Consider the following 13,969-nt stretch of genomic DNA (forward strand, 5'->3'; position numbering starts at 1 on the left):
GAAGTCCCCTGGATAAGAGGGAGGAATCGCCAATGACAGAACACCTGGCCGAGGATGAGCTTTCCCTAGGTACCCACTGGAATTTCTCCCTCACTGCCCTCAAGTCTTTGCTCTAACATCACCTGCCTGGTGAGGCCTACCTGGACCACCTCGTTTAATTCTGCACCCAGCCCCCAGCCCGACCTCCCAATCCCCCGATCCTGTTCTTTTTCTTTTTGCCATAGCAATTGTCACATTCTCCCCTACTGCATGATTTACTTATCACAATTATTATGTGCCTTGTCCCATTAAACGTGAACTCCTCAAGGGCAGGGAGCCTTACGGCTTTGTGTACTGATGTACCCCAAGTGTCTGGAACTGTGACTGGCATCTAGTAAATATAAAGTAAGTACTTTTCAATGGCTTAATAAATTAGAGGACCATAGATTGCTGGGTGCTAGGGAGGCCCAGTTGAGACCGTTGTGCATAAGTTGAGGGTGCTACTTGTCTTCTGAAGTCACATACTGCCTTGTGAGAGGTGACTTTTACTCACGTGGATGAAAAAGCCCCTCATTTAACCAGAGAGCCAGAACCCTTTGTGGCCCAGCCCCTTGCCTGGCACAGGGATAGGCACACAGCAAAGACGATTTGTTGGATGACGTGTGAGACTGAGTTTGGGGGTGGGTTGAAGGAGGTGGGTGGTCCGTAATCATTAGAAATGGAAGGGGGAGGATGGAACAAAGACAGAGTCATCCATAAGTAGGTGTCCTAGGAAGCACCTCAGGCTGGACAGTCAGACGTGAAAGAGGTTTCCAGACAGGATGGGGGGAGGACGGCCCGGTCAGAAGGCCAGAGATGGTGGCATCAGCCCCTCTGAGCCTCCTCAACGCTCCCTGGTCTGTGGGCGTCATTCTCACCTTTAGGAGGTAAGCCGTGCAAGGGAATGAGCCAGAGCTGGGGCTGCGCCAGAATTTTAGCATCCTAATTATTTACATCCTTCTTCATTCCAAGAGAGGATTTAAGATATTTAAAAGAATACATGAAAAACAGTAAGAGAATACATTAAAAGCAGGGAAAGGGTGGTTTCTGGGTGTGAGGCTGACTGTAAAGGAATATGAGGGAACTTTCTGGGTGACAGAAATGTGCTTTCTTTTGATTTAGGTGTAAAGTATGAGGAACAGGGTGGAGGAATAAAATGCAGTCACTGTAATCAAGCTGCTGACATACTGAAATCAAGCAGGTGAGGTATGAGGAAACAATTTTATTCTTATTTTAACTAGCCCGAGAACATAAGCTTTTGAACTTTCCAGTCCTTCCACAGTGCCTGGATATACATGGACCCTTCGAATAACCCTCTGATTACCCCCCGAAAGAGTAAGGAAACATGTGTATGGGTCCAGACCACCTGACATCCATTATTCAGATGACTGCTCATCTAGATGGCTATCATCTTGGACCAGTCCAGAGGCAAGAATGCAGGAGAAATTCTTTTTAAAACATGTAGGTGTTTTTTTGTGTTTTTTTTTTGCCCTGGCTGGTGTGGGTCAGTGTATTGAGCATTGATTGGCCTGTGAACGAAAGGGTCATAGGTTCAATTCCCAGTCAGGGCACACACCTGGTTTGCAGGTCAGGTCCCCAGTTGGGGGCGTGTGAGAAGCAACCACACATTGATGTTTCTCTCCCTCTCTTTCTCCCTCCCTTTCCCTCTCTCTAAAAATAAATAAATAAAATCTTTTTAAAAAATGTAGTTTTTACTATAAGAACTCTTAGCTTTTCTCTCTGTTTTGGAACACTTTGGGTGTTGCCTAGTTGTGTTTCTGGCTTGGAAACCCCAAGACCCTGAAACAAATCTTAATCATTTATTTCTAGCCAAAGCCTCTGGAGTCTGCTCGACAAGGACCTGGGTGTCGACATTTGTGTTGTCCAAACTCATCCAGTTGTATATTTCAGATCTGTGCATTTGACCGGATGTAATTTTTGCTCGGTAAAGAAAAGAAGGGGAAAGAAGATGAAAAAGCAAGGAGGGGCCATCACAAACCAGAGACACTTATAAAATACAGACAAGTGGTGCCCTGTGTGTTCTGTGCGGGAGGCACAGGTCTGCTCTGAATGTCCCAACAGTTAATGTACCAAGGGTGACTCCATCTGTAACACAGTTTCAAGAGTCCCTGAGATAAACAACAAAGTAATTGCTGAAGAAAACTCCGACTCTTGGTATTAAGGTCAATTCCAAGGAGGCATTTCTCCTGCGATCCTCCTAAAAGGGTGGGTAAGGAATGACTGCCTCACAAAGCTCCGAGAGCCGCAGTCAGGGAGCATGTCCTTCCACGCAGGCTGCAGCATCCCTGGGGGTGCACTCTGGTAAAAAGCCGCTCTGGAGGTGTGTGATAAGCTCTGACCTCTAACGAAGCTCTGTGCTTCTGCAGCTTGGCCCAGGCTTTATCTTAGGAGAGCAAGAGTCTTCGGAAGGGCTGAGCCAGGAGCCTCCCAGACCAAGTTCTTCCCACAGAGCTCAGAGCCCGATGGGTGGCAGTGAGGTGGCCCCATCAGGAAGCTCCCACGGTTGGCAGAGCACAGACTCGGCTCCCTACAGACATAGGGAAGGAGTGATGTTCACAGACTTTGGGGAAAGTTAGGGGTGTGATGAAGACTCAGGCAGAAGAACCCCTGCCCCAGGTCTGTCCTACAGCACCAAAGGCAGGGTGACCGGCCATCCAGGTTGCCTAGGACTGAGGTGTTTTATGGGACCCTGGACTTTCAGTCTCAGGTAAACAGAGATGAGTTAGTCACCTTACAAAGGAGGTCCCGCAGGGAAAACCAACACCACCAAGGCAACCTCCTTCAAAAGGGCTCCAGGGAGCCCAGCAGTCGGGGCTCAAACCCTACAGCAGCTGCATGGAGTTTGAATCTGCAGACACAGACACGGAGCAAGCAAGTCGGTAAACAATTCTGCGTGTCTGCAGAGGAGTGGGGGTTTGGGGATTACCTTACAAAAGCCGCAACTAATTGGGTGTTGAGCATAGGGGGTGCTGGCAGAGAAAACATCACTGAGGAAGGATAGTTTGATTCCACATGTGAAAGATGAGTAAGATTTAGCAGGGGGTAAATTCTTACATTTCTGGTCAACCAATTTTTTCTTTTAATTGTTTTAATTGATTTTAGAGAGTGTGGATGAAAAGGGGCCACATGCTAAACCTGACAAACCCAGGGGAGGCCGGCATGGTGGCCTTACAAACACAGAGACCTAAAGCAACCACAGAGGATGGTCTGAAATTAAAACCTTTCTAACTAAAAGCAGTTTATGGCACATAGTCATGTCCTAGGCTAGAATCTTCCCTGGCAAGTCAGTCTTTACCTTAACTAAGCCTGTCTATTTTCTTTTTGCATCTACAATAACATACCTTTGGAACGTCAAAGTAATTTCCTCTTTCCAGACCCCTCAAGCACAGATACCACCAGAGCACCAAAGCAAAGATTTTACTTTTTATCCAATCCCAGAAGTTTCCCCGCTTTGCTTTCTCTTGCCTCCCTAGTCTATCACCAATGGATTTCATGTAACTCCTTTATGGTGTATCTTCTCTTCTGATTGTAAAGTATAACCCTGGCCGGTGTGGCTCAGTGGATTGAGTGCTGGCTTGTGAACCAAAGGGTTGCTGGTTTGATTCCCAGTCAGGGCACATGCCTGGGTTGTGGGTATAAAGCAGGGTTACAGAACTGCCATTCCCTGGAGTGTTTCCTCAATCTGTTGAGGTTTTGCTTCCTGACAATTGTCATCAATTTGGCTCAAATAAACTCATGGAAATTCTTACAGGTTTGGATGTTTCTTAACATTGAGAAGAGAGAGGGGTGGGGAGAGAATGAGAGAGAGAGAGAGAGACGTTGGGATTTGTTGTCCCACTTACTTGTGCATTCATTGGTTGCTTCTTGTATGTGCCCTGAACGGGGATCAGACCCACAGCCTTGATGTGTCGGGATAACTCTAACCAACCGAGCTACCTGGCCAGGGCCTCAGGTCAACAAATTTTTGGCAATGGTACCAAGTCAATTAAATAGGGGAAAGAGGTGATCTGTCTCCCAAGAGCACACCCACACCTTTCCCTTCTCCCTCTTCTTCCCCCACAGGTGTGCATCTCCTAAACTCTAGAGTCTAAGGGAACCAAAGAGACTTGCAACCGGCAGGGCAATGGGAAGCGGCAACTCATCCTGGGCCAACCCCCTGGACCTGTCCCCATTTTTCTCTGACTCTCCAGTGAGCTGACGGCAGCCCCTCCCTGTCTCGCTTCTTTCCCATAACGTTTGCAGTGAGCCGAAGCAGCCTCACTTAGGCGCTCTCCTGTTGCTGCTTCTATCCTAAACCCTTCCTTGTTTCACTGTCCCCAGCTTTAATAAGTGTCCGCTCAAAATCAAATAATAAATAAATGAAAGAACAGTTTTTCTACAAATTGGGCTGGGATGCTGACTATCCACATTTCATGTGGTTCACAAATAGATTTTTTCTTTTTTTGGAACTTTCAAGAAGCTGAAGCATTTAAAATTTATGAGTCTTGTGTTCTGTTGTGTCTGTTACGCAGCCCAAAGTGTCCTTAAGGAGTATGATCACACTTCCTTTCTTGGACAAGACGAATTTAAGTCCCAGTCTTCTCATTACAGATCTTACAAGGAATCTTTCTTCATTAGTACCGCACCATCTGAATGCTTCACCATAAAGGATAATGTTTCCTGTATGTTTTTGGTAGGCTCTCTTATCAGGTTAAGGAAGTATCCTTTTATTCCAGTTGATAAAACTTTTGTTAGCAACTTAAGATTTTTTTTTTTAATCCTGAATGAATATTGATATGCATCAAATGACCTTACTGAATTTACTGATATGATCATTTGATTTTCCTACTTTGATCTTAAGTTAAATGAATTACATTTTAAAACTTATTTTTTGACATTAAGTGGGGACATGCAAAATTGGATTCTTTGTATTTCTTGGTTCATGACACCTTTCTATTGTTGTTTCATGCATGACTCTATTTTGTTTTATTTTTAAAATTTATTTTTAAAGTATTCATCAACCCACTACCCAAACCAAAAAATAAGGACTTTTACGTCTATGCCAGTGTAAGAAACATCCAAACCTGTGGAGAATTTTTGTGAGTTTCTTTGAGCAAACTGACAATCGCCAGGAAGCAAAACCTCGATGCATTGGGATAACGCCCTGGAGAGTGGCAGTTTGGCACCTTATTTTGTACGTGACAGTCACTCACGGGAGGAAACACAGGGGTGGCATGAAATCCGTTGGTGATAGATTAGGGAGGTGGGAGAAAGCAAAGCCGGGTGGGGGGAAATTCTGGGATTGGGTAAAAGGTGAAATGATAGACACGTACCTCTTGTACATAGGTGGGTAAGGGTTAGTTTCCAGTCAACAATGAACATGGTAACAATAACAATGAGGGGTTTGTGGTCTGCCTCTGATGCCGTGGCTGGGCCCAAGGCGTTCAGAAAAAGGGAAGTTACCTTGACATTCCAAAGGTGTGTTATTATAGATGCAAAAAGACAACAGGCAGGCTCAGGCAAGGTGAAGATTGACCTTTGTTAGGGCAGAAGGCCAGCCTAGGACAAACTACCTCCCTGACCTGCTTTCAGTTAGAAAGGTTTTACCTGTATTTTGCCTTGTATAATGTGTACTTTTTTGCCCAAGTTTCTGAGAGAAAAATAAGGATGCGCATGTACTAATTCTGTATCCATATAAATGTTTTTAATTCTTTTATTTATGCTTATACATTAAAAGTGTAACTCTAGAAAGTGATAACAATAACCGCATGCGAAATAATACCCTGGAATATGATCATCGGTTTTGCTTCTAAATGTAAATAAGTAAACAATTGAATTAAAAAATTAAAACAAAAGATTTTTTCCCCTGAAAGTTTGGGCCAAAAAACAGTGCACGTTATACACAGCAAAATATTTCAGAGCATCCTTTGTGGTAACTTTAGGTCTCTGAGTTTCCTGGGCCACCACGCAGGCCTCCCCTGAGCTCCTCAGGTTAGCATGTGGCCCCTTTTCTTCCACACCTACCTACGGGCTCCTCACCCAGCTGGTGCCCAAGACAGCCCGGAGGCAAGGCGGCCGCTATTCGGAATCTGGTTTCCTCACCCCCCAGCTCTCGTTATACTGAAGTATAATTGACAAAAATTGTATGCCAATGTAAGAAATGTTCAAACCTGCTGAGAATTTTTTTACGACTTTATTAGTCAAACCGATGACCACTGCCAGGAAGCAAAATCTCGGCGGATGAAGAAAATGCTCCAGCGAATGGCAGTTTGCACCTTATTTCATCCATTACAATCAAAGGAGGATGCGTAAGGGGTTACAGTCAGGAGTGCCCAACCTTTTGGCGTCTCTGGGCCACACTGAAAGAAGAGGTGTGTCTTGGGCCACACATTAAGTACACAAACACTAACAAAAACCAAAACAAAAATCTCATAATGTTTTAAGTAAATTTGCGATTATGTGTTGGGGCGCATTCATAGCCATCCTGGGCCAAATGAGGCCCAAGGGCCGCGGGTTGGACACCCCTGCACGAAATCCATCCGTGGTAGATTAGGCAGCCAGGAAAGCCAAGCAACGTGAGGGAAATCTCTGGGACTGGATAAAACACGACATGGGTAGACACATACTTCTTTTACATTGATGGGTGCAGGATAGTTAGCAGTTAACGTCACTAACACGAGGACAATAACAGTGAGGGGTTTGTGGTCTCTGCTCTGGTGCAACGACTGTGCCCTGAGGGGCCTGGAGAAAAGACATTACCCTGACATTTCTAAGGCATGTTCCCGTAGAAGCAAAAAGACAATAGGCTCAGGTAAGGTAAAGACTGACCTTTGTCAGGGGAGATAAGGGCCTAGGACCTGACTGCCTGCCCTGACTCACTAGCAGTTAGATAGTTTTAGTTTCAGGCCATCCTCTGTGGTTGCTTTCGGTCTGAGTTTGTCAGGCTGCCAAGCAGGCCTCCCCGAGCTTGTCAGGTTGAGTATATGACCCTGAAACTGCGTTCGTGCTGCTTGTCCCCTACCAGACCCATAAGCAGAGACAGAGATTGAATCTTTTGGGGCGCTTTATTCAGATGGCCGGAGAGCTGAGAAGATGGTGGGTTTGTGCCCTAACAGACCGTCTTACATTTCCTTTCAAGCCAGCCTTTTCATGGGGGGAAACAAGTGTAGGTAAGGGATTTGGAATTCAGGAAAGAGGTTAAGCAGGTAAAAGCTGCAGTCGGGCAATTTCCCTAATACCCTTTCCATCCACTGACCGGTGATTTTCTTCATCTGTGGCCGGGGCAGGGACGTCTCCCTGGAACACAAGGGCTCTGCTACCACCTTGACCGCCCGTGGTCTCTTCTGGAGCGCAAAGGTCAATCTCTGGTGGTCTCCTGGAGTCAGGGGGCACCGTACCTGCAGTTCCTGAAACAATAGCTTTTTCCATGCATTAGCTACTAGGCTTATTAACTATTACCTTAAACTACAATTTCCCAACTCTTGAGTCCCCCTATCAATCCCTGTTTTTCCCACCCACGTAGATACTTAAGGTACACAACATGATGATTTGGTACGTGTATGCATTGTGAAATGACCGCCACAAAGCTAATTAACATGTCCATCCCCTCACATAGTTACCGTTTTCATATGTGTGTGGTGAGAACAGTTGTTCTCTTAGAAACTTTTAAATGTACATTATTAACTTTACTCTCCATAATATACCGTCGGTCTCTAGAACTTACTCATCTTCTAACTGAAAATTTGTGCCCTTTGACCAACATTTCCTCATTTCACCTGCTCCCCAGGCCCTGGAAAACACCATTCTATTCTATATCTATGAGTTCACTTTTTTAGATTCCACATAAAAGTGAGATCGTGCCATTTTATCTTTCTATGCCTGGTATGTTTCACTTAGCATAATCGTAATGGCTTCCATGTTGTTGCCAATGGCAGCTTTTTCTTCTTTTAAGATTAAATAATATTCCATTGTGTGTGTGTATATATATGTATTTACATATACATATAAATATATTTATAATTATCACATTTTCTTTATCCATTCCCCCACTGATGGATGTTCAGCTTGTTTTGGTGGGAGTGGTGAGGGTAGCACCAGGTGTCAGACCAGTGGGGTCAGACCAGACGTTGGTTCAGCAACCTCAGTACTTGAGTTCTGGCTTCAAAAGAATTCAGATCCAAAACTCAAACTATAAGAGAGAATTCATTTAGAAAGTCACAGAAATAGAATATGTGAGCTGTAGAAGAAATAGTTTCAGGCGTGGAAGAAAAGGGACCACATACTACCCTGACAAGCTCAGGGGAGGCCTTCCAGGCAGCCTAACAAACTCAGAGACCAACCATAAAGGATGGTCTAAACCCAAAACTTATTAACTAAAAGCAGTTCATGGTGTGTAGTCAGGTCCTAGGCCAGTATTTTTCTGTAACTAAGGTCAATCTTTACCTTAACTGAGCCTATTGTTGTTTTTTTTTTTCTTTTGCATCTGTAATAACGTACCTTTGGAATGTCAAAGTAACTTCCCTTTTTCCCAGCCTCCTTGGGCATAAATTGAGGCCACAAATCCCGTCATTGTTACTGTTATCATGTTAATTGTTGACTGGTAACTATCCCGTACCCACCTATGTAAAAGAAGTATGTGTCTATCATCTTACCTTTTATCCAGTGCCAGAGGCTTCCCCAATTTGCCTTCTCCTGTCTCCCTAATCTGTCACCAGTGGACTTCATGGGACCCCTCATGGCTCTTCCTTTGACTGTAATGTATACAATAAGGGGCTAAACTGCCACTCTCTGGAGCATTTCTCAATCCGTTGAGACACTGCTTCCCTGTAATTGTCAGTTTGGCTCAAATAAGCTCACCAAAAATTTTCTACAGGTTTAAATGTTTCGTATGTTGACACAGAAAACAAATTACAAAGGCAAAAGAAAAGCCCTTGGAGCTTAGGAGATGGAAGGGTAAAGGTAATGCATGAGGGGGGAGTCCAAAGGGGAGGAGAAAGGTGCAGGCAGCTCCCAGTGGGGACAGCCTGCTGGGTCCTCAGTCCTAAGGGCCCTCAAGGGTGCAGATTTCAGGGGAGGCCCCAGAGGATGACCTCAGTAGAATATTCATCCGCTGTCCAGGTAGGTTCTTTCAGGATTTGTGGTCTCCACTGATTGGTCAGCTCGAGGGCAGGGATTCATTAGTCATTGCACCTGGTCCTCAGGTCTGCCATGAGGTCCCTTGTCTGGTTTTGCTGCTATTCTGGGCCTGGAGCTGAAAGACAACTGAGGCCTAGATGTTATCCCTAGGGGTTAATGCCCAAGGGAGTGGTCACGCACCGGCCTGCATGGGAGTTACTTGAGGCCACCCTTTGGCCCTTTGTTCCTCCTCCAAGGGAGTCTATTGCTTGACATGCCAAGGGAGAGTCCCAGCCACAAGACCTGTAGTATGAAAGGTCAGGAGCTCTGAAGTGAGTAATCAGTGATAGGCTGGGGGAGGAAAGGTCACCCTTGGCATTGCTAGACACCGGGGTTTCCTGCCCTTGTGACCTTCTGTATCTGGCAGATTGTCCTTGCTCTGCTCCTGTCTGTCTGTCTACCATAGTTTTTGTATCTTGGCTATTATTAATAATGCCGCAGATGTCTCTTCCAGAGAGTGATTTTATTTCCTTTATATATATACCCAAAAGTGGAATTGCCGAATCATGTGGTAGTTCTGAGACAGGATAGTAAGACGCTAGAAAAATTGCTTGGCGAGTTGAATAGGAAGACTGAGACAGACAGCTGGACAAACCAGCTGAGCAATTGACAGCCAGATGCAGAAGATCACCTCCCTAGGGATAGCATCTAGGCCTCGTCTAGTTGTATTTCAGCTCCAGGCCCAGAAAAGCAGCAAAACCAGGTGGGTGACAGCATACCAGCTGCAGTAACTAAAGACCCCCTGCCCTGTCACTGACCAATCAGTGGAGACAACGACCCTGAGAGAGCACACCTGGAAAACTGCCAAATATTGTGCTGAAACCCTCCCCTGAGACCTCCCCTAAGGCTCCCACCTGCAAGAGAGAGACAAAGCCCTCAAGACAAAGGACCCAGGCCAGGAGTGGCCGCCCCCTGAGGAGCAGCCCTTGGCATTCCCTTTGCCGGTTCTTCCTTCTCTTCTTCCCCCACAGGCACGCATCTCCTAAACCTAAAGTGAAACCGGAAAACACACCGGGAGTTTGGGCTGCCTGTCACCACCAAACCCAATAAGCAGAGACAGGGATTGAATCTTTACGGGCGCTTTATTCAGATGGCTGGTGATCTGAGAAGACGGCAGGTTCACACCCTAACAGACCATCTTGTCTTTTCTTTCCAGGCCAAGGATTTTATAGCAGGGAATAGACAAGGTGTGGTGAGGGGTTTTGAAATTCAGGGAGGAGTTAATTGGATTAAAAAAAAACAACTCCAGCATTCTCGCCCTGGGCGGTGGTCTTCAGCTGTGTCCTGGTGGTCATCTCACCCTGGAGTGCAATGGCTCAGGTATCATCTTGAGTTGCTTGCAGTCCTCCTGAGGAACAAAGGCGGAACTGCTGATGGTCTCCTGGAGTCAGGGTGGGTCACACCTTCAGTTCCTGGAACAAAGCTTTTACATGCATTGACTACTAAGCTTATTAGCTAATACTTAAAATAAAATTTTCCAACTCTTAAGTCCCCTATCAAAAGGTCCCCACAAGACTGGCATTCAAGGGATCAATAAACAGGGGCAACTGGTCCCCTGTCCCTGTCCCTAAGGCCCCTCTTCTCTGACCTCCCAGTGAGCTAAGGCAGCCCAGCCTAGGCTCTCCTGTTGCTTCTTTTACGCTGAGCCCTTTCTTGTTTTACTGTCCGCAGCCTTAAGAAACACACCCTCATGGTCACCTGGACTCACGCTGTGAAATCTTTCCTACCCAAGTCAAGAACCCACGCGCTACACCTGGCCCTAGGCAGACCTGCCCAGGCCCAGGCCCCTATCCGGTAACAGTTTTATTTTTAAGTTGTTATGAAACCTCCACACTGTTTTCCATAGTGACTGCAACAATTTACATTCCCACCGTCAGTGCCAACACTTACTGTCTTTAAATATTTTGATAACGGCTACCCTAACAGGTGTAAAATGTGTTTCATTGTGGTTTTGATTTGCATTTTCCTTTGGACCACCTTCCTGATAAGGTCCTTGAAGCAAATGATGAGCTCTGAGTCCTGACTGTGTCACTGGAAAAGCCGGTGTTCATGCCGCCTCTCACCTCCCGACCCAATCGGCAGAGACGGGGGGCTGAATCTTTGTGGGCGCTTCATTCAGATGGTCAGCGATCTGAGAAGATAGTGGGTTTACACCCTAACAGACCGTCTTAAATTCCATTTTAAAATGGCTGTTTTTTATAAGGAGAACAAAATGTAGGTAAGGGGTTTGGAATTCAGGGAAAAGTTAATTGTACCAAAAAACTGCAGCCTTCACATCCTAGGCGCCAGTCTTTAGCTGTGCCCCAGGCGGTGGTCATCTGACCCTGGAGCACAGTGGCTCAGATACCATCTTGCATTGCTTGCAGTCCTCCTGAGGCACAAAGGTGGAACTGCTTATGGTCTCCTGGAGTCAGGGTGGATCATACCTTCCTGGAACAATAGCTTTTACACGCGTTGATTACTAAGTTTATTAGCTATTAAACTAAAATTTTCCAACTTTCGTGTCCTCCAACAGTTGCTGAGCTCTCAGTTTCTCCCGACCTCTCTTCACCACTGATCACTTAAGTATTCTGGGTGGGGTGAGAAAGTAGTGGGCCTCCGGGCTGTGTTCTGTGTGGCTGAGGAAGCCAGACACTCACTCACCTCCACTGGGAAAACCCACAAAAGGGTGGAAGGGGTGAGGGGGAATGGGTGGGAGTGTGGAGGGGGCAGTAAAACTGTTCCATCCTCTTTATTGTATTTATTCTTGGATTTTTTTTCCTTTTTTTTTGCTTCAAAAGTATGCTGGCACTTCTTCACTGGACTCCTGGACTGCTGGACTCCCAGACTCCCACAAAAATATTGTAGGGGATATCTTTGTGTCTCTGGAATAAGGATTATTGTAAATTGATTATTTTATTTTATTTTTTATTTATTTTTAAGGATTTTATTTATTTATTTTTAGAGAGGGGTAGGGAGGGAGAAAGAGGGAGAGAAACATCAAACTGTGGTTGCCTCTTGCACGCCCCCTACTGGGGACCTGGCTTGCAACCTAGGCATGTGCCCTGACAGGGAATCAAACCACCAACCCTTTGGTTTGCAGGTGGGTGCTCAATCCACTGAGCCACACCAGCCAGAGATATTTCTTTTTATTTTTAAATTTTTTTGTTTATTTTTAGAGAGAAGGGAAGGAAGGGAGAAAGAGAGGAAGAGAAACATTGCTGATGCGCGAGATACATCGCTGATGCGGAAGACACATCAGTCAGTTTCCTGTCACATGCCCCCAGCTGGGGACCTGTCCTGCAGCCCAGGCATATGTCCTAGACTGGGAGTTGGACTGGTGACCTTTGGGCTTGCAGGCAAGCACTCAATCCACCAAGCCACACCAACCAGGGCTAAATTGGTCATTTTAAAGAAACAGCAGATCTGGGAGAAGCTCTGCAAACTATAGGAGTCCCTCTGTAAGAGACATTTATACACGTATACAAGGGAAATCTCTACCTGTAAGGGTGTCTCCCTATCTGTACCTCAAATAATGATTCAGTCTCTAGAAACTCTTAGCAAGGGAAAAGGCAAGAGCTTACAACTGCAAAACAACTTACCCTTGATTACTGTGCTTTTCCTGGTAACCCTCCCATTACTGACTCCCCAACATATTTTGTCTTTAGATGAAGATGATATTTAAGGTGATGGCTTTGGCTGTTTTAAAGAGCTGCTCAGTTTTCCTGGATCTCTCCCATGTATAGTAGTCCCCATTGAACACTCGGGATATGGAATAGGTCCCAAGAGCCACCTGTGGATGCCTGAAATCACAGGTAGTACTGAACCCTATATTACAGGCATGGCCAAGAGTAGGTTTACAGTTGTGAGTATGGGAAACAGGGTTTATTCTTGTATTATTATTTGTTTATTGATTATTTTATTATTTATTTATATTATTTGTTAATTTCTTATTGTTAATTTTTAAAAATTTATTGATCCTTAGAGGAAGAAGAGTGGGGGAGAGAGAGAAAAAAAGAGAGAACAAAACATTGATTTGTTGTTCCACTTATTCATGCATTCATTGGTTGATTCTTGTATATACTCTGACCAGGGATCGAACCCATAACCTTGGCATATTGCGAGGATGCTGTAACCAACTGAGCTACTCTGCCAGGGCTGCTTGTTATTATTGCTATTATTTTGTATCCTTCCTTGTGACTTATCTTTTAGGTAATGATGGCTGGTGATTTTTTAAAAAGATTTTATTTATTTATTTTGAGAGAGGAGAAGGGAAGGAGAGAAACATCGATGTGTGAGAGAGACATCGATCGGTTGCCTCTCACACTCCCCCAACCAGGGACGCAGCCCGCAACCCAGACATATGCCCTGACTGGGAATCAAACCTTTCGGTTCACAGTCTGGCACTCAATCTACTGGGCCACACCTGCCAGGGGTAAAATGCCCCTTTTTTATTACAAAATCATAAGCATGTAATTCTGTAACATAACAATATCACATTCAAGCACACCATATGACATTTGAGGTGAATGTTCAAATTGCTATCCATCTCATGTGAGACATTCACATACCCTACCAACCACACTCAAGGAAGCGTTACTTCTGTCGGACCCTGTGTATTTGTGTCAGAGGTGAGAAATAAACTTGACTAGAATTCAGGGCCTTGTTGGGAGTGCTGTGGTGTGGAATATGTTGAGATATCCTTCTAAGGTGAAGAATAAGTTGTTGCATCTGGTTCCTTTATACAACCAAGAAAGAGACAATACCTTGAGGGCTTCTGGATTTTGGAGGCAACATA

This window comes from Desmodus rotundus, chromosome 9 (assembly GCF_022682495.2).
Source record: "Desmodus rotundus isolate HL8 chromosome 9, HLdesRot8A.1, whole genome shotgun sequence".
NCBI lineage: Eukaryota > Metazoa > Chordata > Mammalia > Chiroptera > Phyllostomidae > Desmodus > Desmodus rotundus.